At 45.4% G+C, this 17854-nt stretch overlaps 1 long non-coding RNA gene across 2 annotated transcripts in view; it reads left to right on the top strand.

Moving 5' to 3' along the window:
* The first annotated feature begins 248 nt into the window (after positions 1-248).
* LOC105464857 (uncharacterized) overlaps positions 249-17854 on the top strand; it is a 29288-nt gene continuing 11682 nt past the window's right edge. Inside the window, exon 1 of one of the 2 annotated variants that reach the window (XR_003014180.2) lies at positions 249-1435. This is a non-coding gene — a long non-coding RNA (uncharacterized lncRNA). The remainder of the gene's footprint in view (positions 1436-17854) is intronic. The other variant, XR_977087.2, reaches the window with a different exon arrangement.

Here is a 17854-nt window from a genome sequence, read left to right as displayed (position 1 = left end):
TCATTGTTTGGGGTAATCAATATGCATTTCTTATCATAGAACACTATGCTTTTTTTTTTTGACTTTACGTATAGAATATATTCACATAAATGTGCACTTAAGTTGACATAATTGCACATGTATGCAAGGTTTTCTGCTTTTTAGTACATGCGTAGTTTTGAAACATGACACTTCTAGAGATCAAATGGTGACTTTCTTTTGCAAGTTTGAAGATCGGGCAGTGGTAATGGAGAGGCAGGAATGAGAACCTACTGAGAAAACACAGCAAATTAAAGATGAAGTGGTTCTGCTGGGACCACAGGCTTCTGGGAGTGTGTTTTTGCTAAGACAGATTACATATTGTCCTTTTCCAGCATCATGCATGGCATCCCTTCTCAGATTAGTGAGAATAATCTTTCTCAAAAGATAAGAAACATGCCATTTCTCAATAAGGAGACAACCTGTCAAAATTATGCATAAATAAAACCATAACTCAAGGGCCTTAGTCATTTATAGCCATTAATTTCTTCCATCTTCTTTGAAATAGCCCCAACGGAAGAAGCAAGTGTCAAGCAGTTCACACACAGAGACATGGCATACCAGGGACTCCTGCCAGCTCTACAGGATCCAAAATAGTTTTTTGGCATCTGAGCACGGAATGGGTTCCAGGCTTGAGACAACTGTGCACATCAGAGGAATGGGTTCCCTCCCTCCAGCTGGGGCCCCAGCGAATCCTGCGGTCTTCCTGAGCAGGCGGTTCTGCTTTGAGGGCAGCCAATGCTTGATAAAAGCCAGCTGGGAGCAGCTCAGACCAAGCCCATGCCCATACACTGCTATAAAATGTTTTAGAGACCCCATTACATCTTATTTACTCTCCTTAGCAAGAGAAAGTATCAATGTCCTCCCCACTCCTTCCAAAATAGGCAATATTGACCTCCCTTTGGGGGTTCTTCAAAGACCCATTAATGAGAGTTCCTTCCCTGGGCATTACCAACTTGCACGTGAGTTGATGGAGATCAGTTTATTTCACATTCAACAAATATTTCCTGAACATTCACTATGTTCAGGCACTGTGCTCTGTCTAAGGGAAAAGTTCATGGAGGAGTAATAATCATCATGAAAAAAATAACAGCTCAGGGAGGAGTAATAAAAATAATAAGAATAATAAGAGCTCCAACATACTGTGCTTCCTACTATGTGTCAGGCCCCATGGTATACATGGTACAAGGTCGTCTTGCTTGATCCTTAAAAACAATACTGTAAGATGGATATTGTCATTCCTATTTTACAGGTAAGGAAGCTGGGACTCAGAGAAATTAAGGGACTTGGTGAAGCAGAGAATGTCAAGGGAATTGATTCAGTAGTGGACAGGGAGTCCTTGAAGATTGTTAAGCAGTGAAGAGACCTGATCAAATACTAAAAAAGTACATTCAACGGTAAGAAGATCAACTAAGAGGTAGGAAAATTAGCCAGGAGATCAGGTAACATTCAATGAAAAATGTGACGAAAGTTGACATGCAAATCTAAACAATATGCATATCTGCATATATGTTTTAAGAACACAGACAACTGCAATAAAAACTATAAAGAAAAGCAAGGGAATTGTAAATGCAAAAATTCAGACCAGTAGTCAGTTCTGGAAGGATGGGCAGGTGCAGATGATGTAATTAGGGATGGAATATCAGAGGGCTTCCACGGTATTTAAGTGCTCTATTCCTGAGTTGCATTGTAGGAACCTGGGTGGCCACTGTATTTTTAGAAACCTAGATACCTGAGTTTCACAAACTCTCTCAGATCATAATGCCCTTAGCGTCTCCAGAAATTTTTCAGTGTCCTGAGACAAAACTAAATACCTGGGTAGGTTAAGTCCCCAGATCTTAAAAGTCGTAGATCGTGTATTGTCCCTTGCAAATTAATATACGCTGTGAAGCTCTGTGGTTTCACCGTGGTGTCCTGGGTGCCTCAGCACAGAGACTGGGAACCATGACAGTGTAACATTTATGTTCATGTATGAAATGTTTCATGATATATTTATGTGTGTTAAATATATAATTTATTAAATATATTATATGACACAGTTATATATATTTATGTAATAAATTAATATTTAAATATATAAATATGTTATATAATATTATAAATAAAAGATAGAAATATATGAATATATAAAATTTAATAAATTATTATACATTATATAACATATATTTAAATATAATAAATGTATTTATACATTATATAGAAAATATATTTGAACATAATAAGGGCTTGTTCAATGGTGAGGCCAGTGGAAACAGGAGGGGGTCTGTCTTCTTGGATTTCCTTGGCTCGGTGACTGACTGGAGGTGGGGATGGGGGAGTCAAAGACCGCATAAAATGTTCAGGCAGAACACGAGAAAAAGTGCGAAGTCAGTGGTGGTAGGATCTGTTGAGGGATTATGGGAAGGAATAAGTGTCGTTTGGGGTACAGAGGTTTGTGGCAGCAGAAGGTATTGGATTTCCAGCTGGTTGAATATTTGGGACCAGCTTGTTGTCCCCAAGGCTTGGAGCAGGGGACGGATCCAGAGAGTGCTACACAGAGATGGGACAGGAGGGGAGAGACGACAGAAAGGCCAAGTGCAGGGATTACGTGGTGAGGGCTGAGGGCAGAGAGTAGGAGACCCCTATGTATTTGCACAGGAGAAGAGAGAGAGGAGCCAGGAAGTAAGCCATGGAGGAGATTTTGGAGAGAATACGGGGCAGAGAGCAATAGAGCACAACCTCACAGAAATTGAGGGAGACATTTCCAGAAAGAGGGTGGGGTTGGGGAGGCTGTTAATGGAGACCAATGCTGGGACAGTCACAGACAAGAAAGGTGGATCAAAGCCACTGGAATGGACAATCATGATACCATGAAAAACAGATGGTGGGTTACTCTTGCTCTTTGAATACGTTTGAAGGTCAAGAGAGGGGGTCAAAGAGGTCGAAGGACTTTTTCTTGTTGCCTTGTGAGCAATGGAGCACCTGTGCGCACTTCTAAGTAGAGAGAACAAAGCCAAGGGAGAGGGAAGCTTTAAAACAAAAAAGCAGAAGGGATGATGATTGGAGCGAAGTTACAGTTTCTTGTTACAGGACAAGAAAGATGAGTGTGTCATCCTCAGAGACAAGAGGGAAAAATGAATGAGTGAAGCTTCAAAAGAAGAGACATGGAGAAAGGTCATGTCCATGGCTTGGTGTCTCAGGAGAGTGAGAGGACAACCTGAGGGAATGAGGCTTGGTTGGGGACTTGAGGAGAATGGGAAAGACTTAGGGAGCCAATCTGCGAGATGCCTGAAAATTCATGAATCTTGTCCAAAGGATTGTCCAGCAGCTGTGACGGTCACCTGCAGGCTTGATGGCCCGTGTCGGTGGCTTCAGTCAGCACAGCCCTGCGGCTGTTCTCCTCAGTGTTTGGCAGCTCAAGAGAGAGGCCAGAGAGGGTTGGGGCAGCAAGGACAGTGCTGATGCAGTGGAGGTCAGGGTCAGGAGGGAATGGTAGAGATGTCTGACGGTCATCTGGGAGGGCCAGGGGCCTGCCAGGATGAGGAGAAGGGAGGTGTGGGCAGGGAGGCAGCTGTGTAGGAGAAGGATGTGCTGCCTGCCTGCCTGCTAGTGCCACTAGATTTATTCTTGTTCTTTCCAGGGCCTCTCTCCTTCCAGCCTTCAGGCAGTATACACCAATGTGGGGCCCTGAGGGAGCACTGAGGGTGCAGAGAGGGAGAATCATGGTCATTTCTCGCCTTCTTCCCCCTTCCTGTGGCATCATTGGCAGTGGCTGTGTTTCCTCCTTGGCTGTGGATCCTGCAGGGAAACCCTTTCCTCCATGATCCCAGCTCCCACTAAGCAGCCACTACCCCATAGCCCTGACAACCAGACTCTGGTCACACTACCTCCTCCCCATGTTCCTCCAGTCTCACTAGTGGTCCTGGGTTGCTAAAGATGCTAATCTCTCTATAATCTGTGAAGTGATTCCCTGGTTGAAATATCTAGAGTGGTTTCTGTCTTCCTCAGAGGACTTTAACTGATATACTGGAATAGAATCAAAAACAAATATATCTCTCTTGATCTGCTCCCATCTCCTTTTTATACCTTTGCCTCCAAACAAGTGGGGAACAATAATATATAGTTTAAAAGTTATCCAAAGCAGCAAAATAAAAGAATGAGCAAGTAAGTATACAAATATCTTCTGAATGGAGAAAAGATGGGGCATGATGGCCTTGGGTTAACTGGAAGAGCCATCCCAAGCTTCTTTGCCACTTTCCAGAGATGAAAGTGATGTGAACACAGAGCCAGGTTTGAGTACGCCGTCATCTACATGGCCCTCTGCCCTCTGATAGGTTTGGTACCTGAGATTCCTCTATTCCTGATATATATATATATATATATATATTTTTTTTTTTTTCTATTTGAGTCCAGTTACTTTTCAGCTCCAGGAAGTTTCTACTGAAATAGAATAAGCAATATAAGAAAGCCACTCTATTAGACCAGGATGGGCTGGCTCTCCAGCTGGAGAGGCTTTAGGGTATAGAACCATAATAGAACTTGGGTTTGAATAGACAGAGAGAAACAGGGGGAGGATTTGTAGGGACAAGCCAGGTGGAGGATGGCCATGAGGACCAATGGACAGAGAGGGCAGGTTTGCTGGGAATAGACAGTGAGCACCTCTACCTGGCTCACACTTTAAGCAATGGAGGGAGAGGAGGTTGGGCAGGTGGGCTGGAACCCGAGGACCTAAACTGCCAGACTGAGGATCTGGACTTGTCCCAGAAGGCAGTGGGAAGCAGAACTCTGCACAGAGCTAGAGCATGTCATAAGTGGCATGTTAGGACAAAGAAAGCTCTAAGTCCAGTGGCATCGTGGAGCACGGATCAAAGGCAAAGGGAAACTAGAGACAAGAAGACTGACGAGGAGGTCGTTGCAATAATCCAGGCACGATGTGATGAGGACCTGGACTAGAATAGTGGCAGGAGACCAGGGAAATAAAGGATGTGAGAGATATTAGGGAGGGACTATTCCACGGGATTAGGCTGGTTGGATAGGAGAGTTCTAGCAGATGGATGAGATTCAAGCAAGGTTGATTTGTTGGAAGTACTTCCAAAATATGCACTTTATTACTTATTCTCAGATATTTATGACTTCTCCAGTGTCATTACCTAACTCACTTACAATCTGAAAACTCATATCCACTTTATCCATCACAGGGGAGTCACTCCTATTCTGTGTTTTCACAAATAGATTAGCTTGACCCTTTAAAAAAGTCTTTTATAACGTAACATGTAATTAATTTTTTTAAACCAAGGCTTACAGAATCCCAGAACCCCCAAATCCAGGCTTGATCAAGAATGATTAGAAAAGCTTGGAAGTGGTAATTAAGGATTAACTTAGTTTGCCCAAATGGGGGACAGACTGTACCTCTCCGATGGCCAACTCAGGTCATGTGACAGCTCAAAGCCCAACTGCCTTATCCAGGAATCACTCCAGTGCAGTATAAGTTGCCCCCGTTATGGAGGAGGGTCACGTCCACCAGAAAAGACGACATCCTGTCACTAGAGAAATGGTTTATTTTGAGTTTAATTTGGCAGTAAATAGAGTCCTTTCTAGAATTTTCCTTTGAGGTTCAATAGATAATTCAAGGCATTTAGATTCTAAGTTTGAGTTAAATAGATCATACTGGGTGTATAAATATAAGGATATATTGGGAAATAGACAATATAAATGATAATGGAGGAGAACACTAGTTTGATCCAATCCATGTAAGAACTGGAAATTCTATTGCCTTTGATAAAAGGTTTTCTTCTATGAGCTATATAAGATAAGGATGCTATGATGGTCGCTGTTACTTTTTTCCAGAGAATAATTTCCCCACTAGTAGCTATGACTGTCCTCAAAAGCAAAATTTCTACCTTAAGACTATAAAGTGGTTGAAGACCTACGAGCAGCAGTAAATTTTCAGCCCGGCAAGTTTCCTTGAAGCCACTACACTTATTCCCCACAGTAGATGCTGGCCCCACCTCTGTGAAAGCCCCTGGAAGACCCTTTTAATTCACTGACCTAGTTCTCAACAGCCTGCCTCAACCCACTATATTCCCCTCTCCATGTACTACTTCTGAGTGTTCAGGTCATCAACTTCATTCTGTCATTTCTGTCCTTCCTCCCACAGGACTCAATGTACAATATTCCATTCCAGCTTTGAATTTGGGGTCAATGGATGACATTTAGATGCTCTACTCTTGCCATGCTCTCTACTTTCATGAGAACTTTGATTTATTCTATGTTAAAATTAACTAAGTTAATTTTAATCAATCCCTACCCTTGACTTAAATGTACACTTCTGGCAAGGTCCTGGTTTGGGGCAGTTTGTTCATTTAACAAAGGTTTAGCAAGCACCTGCTAGTTTCAAGCACAGTGCTAAATGCTGAGATACCAAAGTAAAAATTGTGTTCCCTCCAGGAGCTCTTAGGCTGGAGGGGGCAGAAAATTATTACATACAAGCACAGATGACTCATAAGAATCTATGCTGATTTGGATAGAAATTTTCTGCCCTTGGAATTTGGTATCTAATCCCTAAATAAAACACTTTAAAGAATGCCAATCAGAAGGAATAGGCAAGACTAAAATCAGTTGTTGTGTTTGTGGATTAGGGATGATTTATATTTTGATTTAAAATTTCCTTTAATGATAAAATAATATTTAGACAATCAATACAAATGTAAATTTTGGATAATGTCACTGTGACTCATAAACTCACTACCCACCTGCCACATCCGGTGAAGACATCTGACCAATGAGGTTAGAACAAGGGGCTGCCTCAGAATCCCACACAGGAGCTGTGGACAGTGTCTGCCGCACCTCTCTGGACACTGAACTGCATGGTTTTGGGCGTTTTCACATCCAAAAGTTGCCTTTTGGCACACGGCACCTTCCCAATTCTGTACCCATATGAACCCCAAACCCCTGGCTCCACAAGGGGATGAACAGAAGAACAGAAGAGCAGCAGAATGGCACAGCAGAGAGAAGAGAAGGAGTGTCTAAACACCAAGAGTCATTCTGTTGGAGGTGGTCAGAGAGGAGGTCAATTGCTGAATGGGCACACCCCATGGGAAGATCATCTTCCCACTCCATCCCCTTTCTAGCTCCCCATCCATCTTGCGGAGAGCCACCTCCACCACTCAAGTCCCACATTCACCTTCCTCAAGTCCATGTGCAACCTCATGCTTCCTGGATGCTGGACAAGGACCTGGGTATCAAGAGGGCACTGATCTGTTTAACAGTTGTCTAAGTCATCTGTGGACAGCAAGGCTAAAAGAGTGCACTGTAACACATGCCTATTTGGGCTTCAGGAGTTGCAAGCTGCCACCCCTGAACACTACCATGGGGCTGGAACCCAGGGGCACTCACCCTGGCTTCTGCACACACCTCTCTGCATGCTCCCCCTCCCATAAGAGGTTTGAGCATGCCCAGTGGCCATACATATGAGCCACCCCCCATCACAGGTCCTTTGGGGTTGTGGGGGGGCAGTCAGGGAACTCTCCTGTCTCACTTGTCTACCTTGAGCCCAGCAGTGTATTGTATCAGGACAGTTGCAAAGAAAATGAAGTTTCCACCTTCCTGGACTGCCCCAATGTGAGATTTCAGGCACTGCCACTGCTGTGAGAGTGTGGGGGAAAGTGGAAAAAACTGGCAGATGATAGGACTAATGCAGGATGTCTATATGGTATAAAGCCTGTCTGTCAGTGTCACCGAGAGGCTCAGGAGATGGTTGATCAAGAAACTTCATCGTTTTCTAGAACAGTGCCAGTCAAAAGAGGAGTCATAATCTGCATGTTTCCCAGACCAGAGCAGTTATCAAATCCCAGGTCTGCTGGTTGCTAGCACCTCCCAGAGGACACCTCCATCCAGGGAGACTGCTTGAAAACATTAGCACCAGGCTAGATCCCTGAATAGGCACAGCTTCAGTGAACAGGGAGTAGGCTGGACCCAGAGCCTCATTCTTTGCTCAATTCAGGAGCCTTGGGAGGCTGGTGGAGGGGTGAACTGAGGTGCCAGCTGTGTAACCAGGGCTAGGACTGTCTCTCAGGGAGTTCATAGCAGGACACTCCTTTGCTTACTGTCGAGGTTTGCTCTCTGGTGACTTCCAAATTAGGAATTCAAGCTAGCCTGGAAACTCAGGAATGCAGGAGGAGAAAAAGGCATGTCCCAAAGAGGGGACTGAGCTGATCTTGGCTCACCGCCTGAAAGGAAAGGCCACAAGCTCTCTATCCACCCGGCATTCTGATCACCCCCTCCTCAATGGCACTTTTATTCCCCAAAACTCATTTGGTTGAACTTCTGACAATAGGTATAATTATCTTTATTAAAAGCATCAGAAAAGAACATTTGCAGCTTTATTATTTCTACTTCCATCCATAGTCTGTGATAGAAGATGATGCTCTTTGGCTTGTTACCAATGCCAACAAACAAATCATAATGTGTTTGACTTTCATTTGGTGCCGGGGACCCAGGCTCGGGTAATACTGGCCAATGATGATTATTTATGGTAGAATATAAAATGGAACTTTGATTTATGAATCAAGTATTTGCTATGTGGTCTTAAAATGTGCACCTACGTATTTTTACAGGGAGGCTCAAAGACAGACAGGTGCTGGTCTCTTGGTTTACACTTTATGGTGATTAGCAGGTCAGGAGGGGTGAGGAGCAGGCAGGCAGGCCAGCACCCGATGCATCCTGAGGCCAGATGGGAAAAGAGGCAGCTTCATGGATCACAGGCCCGGGGGGAAAATGTGTTGGCATTCTCAGCTCATCCCTCTGCCATCCCTCTGTTTCCCTCTGTGTCCTGGGCATGTGTCTCAGGCCCCAGGCACTGTGGGAGCAGAGTTACTCTTCTCTATACTGTGGGTCCCTGAGAAATGGACAATTGCACCCCTGAAGTAAGAAGAAGTACCACACTTCCAGGAAACCTCCTTTCTTCCCTGGCCCTACCCCGGGGGGTGACCCCGGCCAGGCTGTTTTCTAGACCATATTTTCTTCCTTGACTGACCCGCTGCACACCCACCAGACTCAGACCTCCACTGCATGTAACAGCTGCTCAGATTAGGATGCAAGACCACAGGCAGAGGCGAGGGGCAGAGCCCCAGAGCATCACCCCCACCACCCACTAATGGTTGGAGGAAACCTTCAAGGTTGGCCTGGGGCAACTGTCCCAATTACCTTTTGGGGCCTTTTGTTATTTATTTATTTATTTATTTATTTATTTATTTTGAGGCAGTGTCTCACTCTGGTACCCAGGCTGGAATGCAACCTCCACCTTCTGGGTTCAGGGTTCAAACAATTCTCCTGCCTCAGCCTCCTGAGTAGCTGGGATTACAGGTGTGCCCCACCACACCCAGCTAATTTTTATATTTTCAGGAGAGACGGGGTTTCGCCACATTGATCAGACTGGTCTCGAACTCCCGACCTCAGGTGATCTGCCTGCTTCAGCCTCCCAAAGTGCTGGGATTCCGAGCGTGAGCCACTGTGCTCAGCCTGTTAGTTAATTAATCTTTAATTTCTTTTGCGTAACACATATTTGTTGAGCATTTGTTCAGTGCCAGACCAATGGTGAAGTAACTGACATTGTACCTTGTGGTGCTTACTGTCTAGCTGGGAACAGAGCTGAGCACCAGGCGATTGCTCTGTAGTGTGGTGAAGGGGCTGATTATGGGAGCTCTGGGCACTGTCAGAGGGGTGCCTTGGCTTTGCTTGGCTTGGGAACTGGGGTGGAGGAGGACAGACAGGGAAGAATGAGTGAAGGTCGGACAGGCAGTCTGAGTTTGGGAGTCGGGGTGAGGAAAAGATGCTGGTGAGGATGCTCCCAGCAGAGGGGACAAAGCTCAAAGGAGCTGCATGCAGACAGGAGGAAGCATGGTGGATTCTGAGAGCTGGCAGAGGCTGGATCAGCCTGGAGGCCTGGGCGTGAGGTGGCAGGCATGGAGAGGTACCTGAGAGAGAACCAGGGGACTGATCGTGAGGACTTCAAAGCCATATTGGAGGTTCAGGCTGAGAGTCTCATGGCCAGGCCATCACTCTCACTGCCAGGATCATGGTCAAATGTTCTCTGACCCCACCCCACCCAAGCCTGGCCAGTGCTGTGGGCTAGGACCAGAGGAAGGGAAGAGAGAGAACAGGACATCGTGATGGAGGGGAGCAGAGCAGCTTCCCCAAGGGCTGTGTTCTTGTCCTGCTCCCTTGGGTCACCCAGCTTTGGCAGACAGCCCTGTGGGCCGGGGTGGGGAGGCTCTTGCCACTTATTTTTAATTTCCAGGATGCCTTAATAAATGTCATTCTTATCTCAGGAAATGAGTTTGAAATTTTGCAGACACACCATGCCCAGCATGGCAGAAAAACTCTTGCTGCCTCTGCAAGGGCTGCTCTGTAATCCTGATGGCCAGAGACCTACTGCTGGCGTCTGTTGGTAGACTCAGGCTCTCCCTGGCCATGGCGCCTTAGCCAAGTCATTGAACCTGGACACTATTTGTCCAACAGATTTGTTTTCCTGTTTCAGACTCTAAGGAGGAATTGCTTTTGCTCCTCCTGGCTCTGTCATCTGCCCTCCCTGGACCTAAGCCCGCTCTTTTCTCTTCTGTGGTTCCTGGCCTCAGACAGGCTGCCCGCCATCCCACCCTGACTTCTGGCTGTGTAGCAGGAATGGTGTGCACTGGACATGGCAGGTCAGAGCGGAAATGCCTTGGCAGAGAGGCAGGAGGCAGCTTTCCTGGCCCTCAGTTCTGCTGCACCGGCTTCGGGCCAACATTTCTTTTCCTTCCTTTTACAAATAGTCTGTTCACCCACAAGACTGGATCAGAAGATAACCACCCATTTACACAGTGAAGATTCGGGTGACAGAGGTGAGAGGCCAGTCTTGGGAGCTCCTGCTACCATGTGTGGCTTCTGACATGAACCTTGGGAACGCCTTCACTGGTCCGGCCCATGAGCAGCCAACCTAGCCGCTCCAACAATAGGCTTCACTCCTGCCAAGGGAAGCTGGCTGAGCCCCTGGAGAGCAACACCCGGCTGCTTTCACTTCCCTGGCAGGAGCTACAGTAAAGACGAGAGCCCTGGAACCCACAACAGGCCCACTGAGCATTCACTGATTTCCTAGGGGTTTGCCGTTCCCTTGGCTCTTGTCTCAACATGCTGGCTTAAGCAGGATAAGACACTCTGCAATCCAATTCTGAACTGTGTATACAAGCTGTAGTGCTCAGAAGAATGCTGAGAAAGGGAAGGTGACATGGGCTGGAAGGTCATGTAGGAGTGCTGAGCCTCTTGGCCACTGTGTGTGGAGAGTTTTAGGTCTGTACCAAAATGCAATTCTTTTGCCTCTTTCTCACCACTAGTTAGCGGGATCTAAGGCAGGTGGTATGCGTGGCATGTTCACTGCCTATCCACCTGGTCACTGAGCAGACACTTACAGGACATTAAGTTTATTCCCTTCCCTGGTCAGATGGTGAGGAAGTACAAGGGTGAAGGGTAGGCTGCTGTCCCCAGGGAGCTCACAGTGGGGCTCAAGGCTTTGAGGTTTAGGGTCATAGGTGCTTGCTGAGCTGTACCCCAATGCAAAGCTTACAGGTAACCAATCTGATGACCAAGGTTAAGCCCACTAAAATGTTCTAATGACCCCTTGCATAGAGAACAAGGACTTACAATAGAACAGGATGACACCGGGTGCATTTTTTTCACAATCTGTTGACAGCAAGCTTTATCTGAAATCTTTTCCATTATGAAAGGCTAAGGAAGCCCCATTCATTCCAGTTACCACCACCTAGGAACCATATCCTGTGACACAGGCTAATTAGAGGACCTGGGTTTGAGTTCTGACTCTTATCTCTTCCTATCTTGGGCAGGTCACTACTGCTCCATGCCTCAGTTCCACCAAGGAGAAATAAAATATAACAACAACAACAAAAAACCACCAAACTAGTAAAAACAAAATTATCTACCATAATAGTAAGGTATTAAGTTCTATTAGTATCATTATATGGCAGAATCTGGTATAAACTTAATAAAGCTAGAGGATAATTCAGTTGTAGTATTCAGTTTCCAGCCATATGATAAATAACTGAAGAATATTGATTTCTGCTTTTCCTCAACCCAAAAGCTGCTCAGTAAATTCCCACAAAACCACCTTAGATCTTAGGTGAGGACCAGCTTTCTCTTCATAAGTGCTGTGGCTGTGCTCCCAGTGAAGCAGCCTCTGAGATGAAGTTTAGCACTCAGGATGTTTTGGGGGAGGTTTTATTTTATTTTATGTTTTGATCAACACCTGTTGAGGGGAGGGAAAGCAAGTGGGAGTGGCCAGGGGAGGAAGTTGAGCTGCATGCAAACCCGTGATGGCCTCAACAGACCACCCAGGCTCAGCCCTGGAGCTCTTCACAATTATCCCACCCTGGGCCAGGATGGCTAGCCCATCATAGCCCTGCACCAATCTAATGTTTGGTTTTGTTTTTGTTATATTTTACTTCCAGCTGGGGAAACTGAGGTGTAAAGCAAGGGTGGCCTGCCCAATATTGGAAGAAGTAGAACCAGGACTCAAAATCTAGGCCTTGTATATCCTGTGTCACAGGACATGGGGAGTTGGAGGTGGTAGATGAGATGAATGGCTAAAAGGGGCTCTGTGTGGCCCAGGACAATGTCCACCACACAGTGCAGTAATCCTTCACTTTATCCACTCATTTGTTCAACTCATATTTCATATGCTTAGTTTTCTACAGGCACTGGTGGTTAAAAAATGAGTAAAGTGGCTGGTCGCAGTGGCTCACGCCTGTAATCCCAGAACTTTGGGAGGCTGAGGTGGGCGGATCACGAGGTCAGGAGATTGAGACCATCCTGGCTAACACGGTGAAACCCCGTCTCTACTAAAAATAGAAAAAATTACCTGGGCATGGTGGCGGGCACCTGTAATCCCAGTTACTCAGGAGGCTGAGGCAGGAGAATGGCGTGAACCCAGGAGGTGGAGCTTGTAGTGAGCCGAGATTCCACCACTGCACTCCAGCCTGGGCGACAGAGGGAGACTCCTCAAAAAAAATAAAATAAAAAATAAAAAATAAAAAATGAGTGAAGCATCATTCTTCTCCTCCATGAGCTCATATTTGCCAGGCTTATTTTTCTACAAAGTTTATTTTGAGCATCTACAAAATCAGCAAGTGCACCTCATCCTTCACTAGGCTTGTGACTCTTGTGGGCTTTTGTGAACATGCAGTTTCTGAGTCGGTAGGTCTGGCATGGCTCTGCGGCTTTGCATCAGAAATGTAATGCTGTGGGTCCTGGCCCACTTTGAGGAGCAAAGGTCTGCTCTTCAGAGGCTGGTTTGGGTTTTTTGTTTGTCTGTTTGTTTTTTAGAGATGGAGGTCTCGCTCTGTCACCCAGGCTGGAGTGGCATGATCTCAGCTCACTGTAGCCTTGACCTCCTGGGCTCAAGAGATCCTCCTGCCTCAGCCTCCCAAGTAGCTGGGGTCACAGACATGTGCCACCATACCTGGCTAACTTTTCAAAAAAATTTTGTAGAGACAAGTTCTCACTACGTTGCCCAGGCTGGTCTTAAACTCCTGGGCCTAAGCGATCCTCCCACCTTGGCCTCCCAAAGTGTTGGGATTACAGGCTGGAGCCACTGGACCCCGCCCAGAGACAGTTGCTACCTGGGTCTCTCTAAGTCAGTCCCACCATGTCCTCTCCCATTGGACATATCTGGAGGATGCTTCTAAAGGGACCAATGCCACGAGAAATGGCTGTGCTTACTGAATGGCCTTCTGGATTCAGTGCTTCTGAGAAACCATCTTGGACTAGATGGGGCCTCTTGGGAACCCAGCCAGGGGTGCATAAGGGGCTTTCTGAGCCCTTTCTCTAGATTCCACGAGGGTTCCACATGTCACTGCCTTCACTTCACTGTCAGAGAAGTGACTTTATGGTGCTTTGTCTGTGGAAAGTACTTAGCTCTGGAAAAACCACACTTGTTCATGTGAAACCTGACTAATGACAGGAACTGGACATGAGCTGGCCATTGAATTTGCTCAGGATGGTAGGATTTTCACCAGGGAGCATCCCAATGGAATCCATTCATTTCACTGGGCCAAAGTCAACAAGAAAATGAGAAAATTTTCCCAAATTAGGGCACAGCTCTTTCCTGATGCTGTTGATGTGACTTGCCCACCACTGTTTAAATGCAATTTTTTTTTTCAGTTCAGCAGTTACTACTGATACTGCTAAATTATAGTTTGTGTACACGCACGTTTTATTCCACATGTGTAGGTGTCAAACATTTCACTAACCCAACATTTGGTGTGTCTCCCGGCACATTGAGACTAAGAACGGGGAGGATACACAGTACCGGGGAATGGTTGACATTAATTCATAGGTTGCTTTGCTTTTGTCTCAGTAAGGAACAGGCTGCTATAGTAACACATTTTTGGGGTTTTATCTCATGGGGAAAGCAGAAAATTGCCTGTGTGAATAGCTCCACCCAGTAATTATTCAGAGAACTTCAGGTATTGAAACTTACCACTTCTGTGGTTTATATTAATGGCTTCTGTTAAAAAAAAAAATCAAAATACCTTTCACTTTCACTCTGCCAAAGCAAGCAAACAGCCACAGGAAGGACCAAACTAAGTAGATAATTTATTTCAGATTCTTTAAATAAAGGAAAAGAACATGCATATTCAAGGCCCTGGAACCTTCAGGAACAAGATTTAACACATTTAAGAGGTACAAATTGAAAGGCACTGGAAATACAAGAGGGAGAAAACAGAGAGGGGCCTGACCTCGGGTAATATAACAGGGGGCAGCACAGAGATAAGGAACAACTTCACAAGTAAGTTAATTACTAAGCTCACGTCCTGATTAGGACTGCAGAGGAAATAACAGGAAATGTGCTAAAGAATAAAACAGGACACCACCTTCTTTGGGTAGGGTGGCCAAGACAGACCTCCCTGAGAAAGTGACATTTAAGCTGAGATGTGTAGGAGGAAAAAGAACAAGAGGGCATGTTCTCTTTCTCTAGCCATGTAGTTAATGTCTACAAAAGAGTAGAATAGATAATTTACTACTTCTCTGTCTGAGCCAACTTCCCACCTACTTCTCGGTGCCAGGGAACTAACATTTAAGGGTTTTGTGCAGGAACTTTCTTAACCTGCAATGCTGTGAGATGGGTTGATCTTCAGAATAGGAAGGCAGTTCAGGAGGTTAAAGAATTTGGCCAGGGTTGTACAGAAAGTATAACAGGCTTGGTTGAGAAATGTGCCACATCAGGAAAAGACAAGCACTGGCTGCTTTTGTACTTCCAAATAATGAATATCAACATTTTTTGACCAGTGTCTACCTTAGACACACTAGCTGGAGGGGGGAAAATGTAAAACTGAGTTTTAACCGTGTCTCAGGTGTGGTGGCTTACGCCTGTAATCCCAGCACTTTAGGAGGCTGAGGGGGGTGGATCACCTTAGATCAGGGAACCCCGACAAGCCTGACCAACATGGTAGAACCCCATCTCTACTAGAAATACAAAAATTAGCTGGACGTGGTGGCAGGTGCCTGTAATCCTAGCTACTTGGGATGCTGAGGCAGGAGAATCGCTTGAACCCAGGAGGTGGAGGTTGCAGTGAGCTGAGATTACGCCACTGCACTCCAGCCTGGGTGACAGAGTGAGACTCTCTCTCAATAAATAAATAAATAAATAAATAAATAAATAATAAAATAAAGTAAATAAAGGTATCTCAGTGCATCAAATACATTTAGCGTGACTCAGTGATTTGTAGTCTTGTCTGATTGTTACAGTTTTGGTCTCATCTCTCTCCATCCTATCTATGTCTTAGGCCTAGCAGCACTGATGTTGGTGCCTGGGGCGGGTGATAAAGGAGTTACCTGTGTGTTTGCCTCTTTGTCAGTGGTGGGCAGATTGTTTTGGCTCAGTCTCCTATTGTTTGACCCACAGAAGATGTCCTACCTCTTGGTTCCATAGGTGGACTTTCCTCTGGGTTCGTGGATTGATTCTTTGGCTGGTAGTGGTGAAGAAGGGAACTCACTGAAGCTCCTCTCCACCCTCACTGCACATGTGAAGTACACCCCTCAGTCCATTCCACCACCGTCTCTTTTCAGCATCCTTGGTGGATGGGTTTTGCAGTGACCATATCATGATGGCCTAGGTCTCAGCTACTTTCTACACTATCTTCTTGATTGACCTACATGGAGAAAGTTTCTATCTTTGTTCCTACATTGAGTGGTAAGAGGCCAGGCTGTCTTCCCCGACCCCTCAACCTCCCACTCACCCTTTCTGCTCCACTTTCTCCCATACCCTTGCATCAGCAGGCTATCTGTCAGTTCAGTGGTTTAGTGCTAAGTTGAGCCAGTACCTGACTAAGATGGGAGGGTGAGGGAAGTGGTGGTGGTGGTGGTGGCAGGGGTGCAAGTCAGGAGTCACTGATTGCACAGGAAGGGAACTTTCTATTCTTTTCTCTCATCTCCTTAATAAAGATGAGAGAAAAGTCATCATAAAGGTGCTGTTGGTTCACTCCCTGTTAGAAACTCTGTGGCAGGGTGTGGCACCTTCTCTTCTTAGCTATGGGCAATCTGTCCATCCTTGCATTGGGTTGGATTGGTGAGGAGAAGGGGCTCCCCAATCTGTACCTCACATTCTTATGTTCTAGAGAGTAGGTGGCAAAGCCAGGATTTAAATCCAGGCTATGTAGCCCCAAAGCCCATGTCCTTTTCCCTATGTAGTGCCATCTCCACTGTGTACCATATTTTAGAGTGGAGCATGCTTTGAAAAAAAATTAAATTCCCAAGTCAAGAAAAAGAATACAAAGGAGTGTGGGAATAGGGGTAAGGTGGGTGGATATTTTTTAAGTCTTTGCACAAAATTTAGGCAGAAGAAACCAAATGGGGTGGGTCTGAAGGATCTGAAGTTAAAATATCTAAATTTCTGAAACCAATACCATGAGTTTTGCCTGGGGAAACTGTACTAATCACTTCCTCAAGAGAATGAAAGCTTGGCCACATCCTACTTCTACTCATGGTAGATGGCTCCAGTGTGTATATTATTTTCGTATGCCTACAAAGTGTGGGCTTGCAATAAGAGCAGAGATCTGTTCACGACTGCAGAAGGAATGAAGCTGCCAGGACTTGAAGCTATGTTGACCTGACTGTATCCAACACACAGAACTCAAACATCACACTGTTCATAAAGCAGAGCGAAGCATAAGGTTTGGATTCTGAGAGCAGACACGGGGAGGAGCCATATTAGACGTTGGGAAAGAAGGAGAAAGGGCTGCCACCAACAAAAGTGAGTGTCCTGTCCTCTTTCCACTCAGAAGATTATCCTTCTCACACTTGTCATTCAATATCTCCCCGTCCAGAACACCCTCTTCCCTATTAACCACGTCCAACTGACTTACTCAGATTCCTTACAACTTCTTTTTACAGGCTGTTTAAGCCCTGGGTGACTGCCTCTGACTGAATTAGTAAACTGTTGGGCATAAGTTGTGTTATCGGAGTAAGGGTATCTTGAATCAGCTGTGACTGGAGGTTGGACTCACTCAATCGTTTTGTATTTTAAGTCATTCTCTGAGGAAGTTCAGAGGCTCACTCCATCCTATTTGAATTAGATTGGGTCTTTAATTTACGGGCATTTAACTCAACAAGTGAAAAGAGTCATTTCTGACTATTTCATTTTATAATAAGTGGGAAATGAATTGAAATAAAACAGACAAAATAAATAGCATTTTCCACACTATTCACTATTATCTTTCCCTTTGGCAATCAAAAAGTACGTGGCTAATAGTAGTGTGTAGCCAGGTACTTTTCTATTACCAAAGGGGAAGATAATCTTATGTGACTCACT

This window comes from Macaca nemestrina, chromosome 13, assembly GCF_043159975.1.
Source record: "Macaca nemestrina isolate mMacNem1 chromosome 13, mMacNem.hap1, whole genome shotgun sequence".
Lineage (NCBI taxonomy): Eukaryota > Metazoa > Chordata > Mammalia > Primates > Cercopithecidae > Macaca > Macaca nemestrina.
Note: the sequence above shows the minus strand (reverse complement) of the source record. Positions and strands in the feature narration are given on the sequence as shown.